General features: G+C 43.2%; 1 pseudogene; it reads left to right on the plus strand.

The window, feature by feature from the left end:
- LOC148041990 (jasmonoyl--L-amino acid synthetase JAR1-like) lies at positions 1-3,143 on the plus strand (annotated as a pseudogene).
- The last annotated feature ends 449 nt before the right edge of the window (positions 3,144-3,592 follow it).

Consider the following 3,592-nt stretch of genomic DNA (forward strand, 5'->3'; position numbering starts at 1 on the left):
ATGACCCGAAATGCAGGGGTGGTTCAGAAGAGGGTCCTGCAGAAAATCCTGGAGGCTAACGTATCCTGCGAGTATCTGCGCAACTGCGGCCTCCGCCCGGGGCAGAAGGTCGACGTGGCCTCCTTCAAGCGCCTGGTGCCACTGGTCACGCATGCAGACGTTAAGCCCTTCATCGACAGGATCGTCAACGGGGATCGGTCGGCGATCCTTACGGGAGCTCCCTTAGACGCCATGTCTCTAAGGTAATATTATTTATTGCAGTAAGCCCTCAGATTCAGCAGGTATTCTTCAGCATCTGAGTATATGATCCTATATATGCACTCGTTTATGCTTATAGAGTTCTCTGTACACTTTTCTCACAGAATACAACATTCACTTCTTCGAGCTAAAGTTCTCTTTAAACTTTTCTTGCATGGCTCAAGTCGACAACTTTTTCTTGTTAAGAAATAAGCATTGCGTGCGTGCTGAATCGTGTGCTTTGATTACACTGCAGCTCCGGAACTACAGATGGCCGTGAGAAGTACATCCCCTATTACGAAGGCTTGAAGAAGGGCACGCTTGAGGTTGCCAGTATTGCTGCGGCCTACAGAGAGCGGTAAGTAAAGATGCCAACATGAAGGCATGCGTAATTATCTTAGCTCCAGCACCACGCGCAATACCTAAGCTCGGCCTAATATAATTAGACACATCGACTGTAATACAGCAAACCTTGATTTGCTGACTTGTTAGACAAATACTAGTAATGATATATCAGCACTGCCCATTAAGTAAGCTCAAGTAATCGCTGCGGCCTACTGCGAGAGCGGTAAGTAAACATGAAGGCATGCATAATTAAGACGAGCACGACCCCCAATTGAGTCTTACTCGTAGCTGAAGCTCTTCACCCTAAGCTCTGCTTATATCCTCAACAAGTATTTACTTTGTATTTCTCAGGTTAAATTGCTGATTGAGTAGAAAATCGCTGTTTGTAAAATATGCTGAACGAATGCTTGTTGGTCTTGCTCGTCAAAGCTTCAAACAATAATCCCAATTAGTTAGCTGGAGTCAGCTGAACTTTTTGAATCAGCATAAAAAGATAGTTGAAAATTCCTTTAACAAGCAATGCTCCAATCGCGTGAGGTCTCATGCTCTCTCTTCTTCATGTATATTTATTTCCCTACTAAGGATCTTATGGCCCCGTCTCTGCAGGGTGTATCCGCTCTCTCCCGATGCACGCATATTGGAGTTCACCTTCTGCGGCAAGTTCTTCACCACCGAGGGCGGCCTGAGAGCCGAAACTGGGACGACACATCTCATAAGAGGCGACGCATTCAAGCAACGACAGCTCATGTGCAACAAGGCGCGACCATGCAGCCCTCAGGAAGTTGTGCTGGCATCGGACTGCCGCCAGGCCATGTACTGCCACCTGCTGTGCGGCCTCCTGCAAAGGCACCAGGTCGAGATCATCAGCGCCATCTTCGCCTACACGCTCCTGGAGGCCTTCCGCTCGCTAGAGAGGTAATGGCGAGACCTCTGCGACGACATAAGGTGCGGTCAGCTCAGCCCTTCCATCGTCACCGATCCGTCACTCAGAGTGGCGGTATCCGGCTTGCTTGTGCCCAACCCGGAGCTCGCGGCGCGTCTCAGCGAGATATGCTCCAGAGCCGAGAGCGCTGACACGTGTTGGCTCGGGGCTGTGCGCAGCCTGTGGCCACGGTGTAAGTATCTGCTGTCCATCAACACGGGAGTCATGGAACCTTACTTGGACCGACTGCGGCACTTCGCGGGCTCCGAGATTCCCGTGGTCAGTGCTGACTACGGTGCCTCGGAGGGCTGGGTCGGCGTCAACCTGGACCCTACGTCTAGCCCTTCCGACGTCTCTTTCACAGTCATCCCCGCCTGGCTTATTTTGAGTTCATACCTTTGTCAAGGCTGAGAGCGGTGAGCCGGTTTGCTTAACTGACGTCAAAGTGGGTCAAGAGTATGAAATCGTCATGACTACTACTGGAGGTATACATGCCACCCTTTTTCAATCTTCACAAAGAACATTTTTGGTATCACTATCGGCAGCACATACAAAAACCTCAAATTTTGGAAGGATTTTTGAATGATATATTTACATGTAACTATGCTCTCATTTTTATAGCTAAAGAATTCAAAATTTGAAGGTTCATGTAGTAAACGATTACAAAGTCTGAAGTTTTAAATGTTTTTCTTTAAATTTTGAAGGTTTTATAGAAATTTTGGCCATTCATAGTTCATTAGACCTTGATTTTTTGTGAACATTGTAGTCAATACAGACAAAAAAGATATTGGTGTTTTACAAACACTACCCATTTGTCTTCCTTCTTTCAAGTGGGACAATAAATAACATCTTAATAGATTGTAGAACCATCCCATGATCAACATCCCATGATTTCTTGGCATTGCACAACTACACACCTTAATTAATCTTAGCGTAGACCATAGTGTTTGGATTTAACTTTTGTTACATGCTCTAACATTTAGTTTCTGTGCTTGTTTTTATAGGTCTCTAGCGATACAAGCTAGGTGATGTCCTCAGGGTGACCGGCTTCTTCAACCAATCACCCCAATTTAGCTATGTGCGTAGAAAAAATGTGGTCTTAAGTGTCAACATTGACAAGGTCACCAAAAAGGATTTGAAGATAGTGATGAAAAAGGCAGCTACTAGATTGGTTGCATTAAGTGGACACACCATGGATATATTAGATTATTCAAGTTATGCTGATCAAAAGGAAGCACCATGCCATTATATAATCTTTTGGGAGGTCCAAGGTTCACAACGCAAGCCACTATATCCTCGTAATAATCATAACAACATCCAAAATACACTATTCAACAAGACTCCTGACCAAGAACACAATGTCCAATCAACTTGGTTTGATGAATGTGCCACCAGAATGGATAGCTCCTTCATTGAACCTGACTATGTCACTTCAAGAAGAATGAAGAGCATAGGTGCATTAGAATTATGTGTTCTACGATAGGGAACTTTCTCAAGTCTCCTTGATCAATATATGGCCATCAAAGAGGCTGCAATAACACAATACAAAACCCCTCATTGTATTGTCTAAAAAGATGTCCTTTCATTTCTTCTAAAAAACACATCAAGTAGACATTTTAGCTCGGCCACATTCCATTAACATAACTAGACTTATTATTGTATAGTATGGAATGTGTCCAACATTCAAATATTAGTTTTGTTTCAAGGAAACCTAAAAATTTCATCTCACTTAGTTTACATGGTTATTGTATTGTCTCAAATGAGCTGCAATAACACAATACAAAACCCCTCATTGTATTGTCTCAAAAGATGTCCTTTCATTTCTTCTAAAAAACACATCAAGTAGACATTTTAGCTCTGCCACATTCCATTAACATAACTAGATTCATCATTGTATAGTATGCAATGTGTCGAACATTCAAACCCATAGTGCAATATTAGTTTTCTTTCAAGGAAGCCTAGAAATTTGATCTCACTTAGTTTACATGGTTATTGTAATGATGACCAAGTTAACCAATGTAGTTTTCACTACAAACATTATTTCTTAAAAGTCTTCATCATGAATGTGCTATCATGACTTCACAATTA

Source organism: Lygodium microphyllum, chromosome 1 (genome assembly GCF_053477565.2).
Source record: "Lygodium microphyllum isolate KBCC chromosome 1, Lygodium_microphyllum_v1.1.10, whole genome shotgun sequence".
In the NCBI taxonomy this organism is placed as follows: domain Eukaryota; kingdom Viridiplantae; phylum Streptophyta; class Polypodiopsida; order Schizaeales; family Lygodiaceae; genus Lygodium; species Lygodium microphyllum.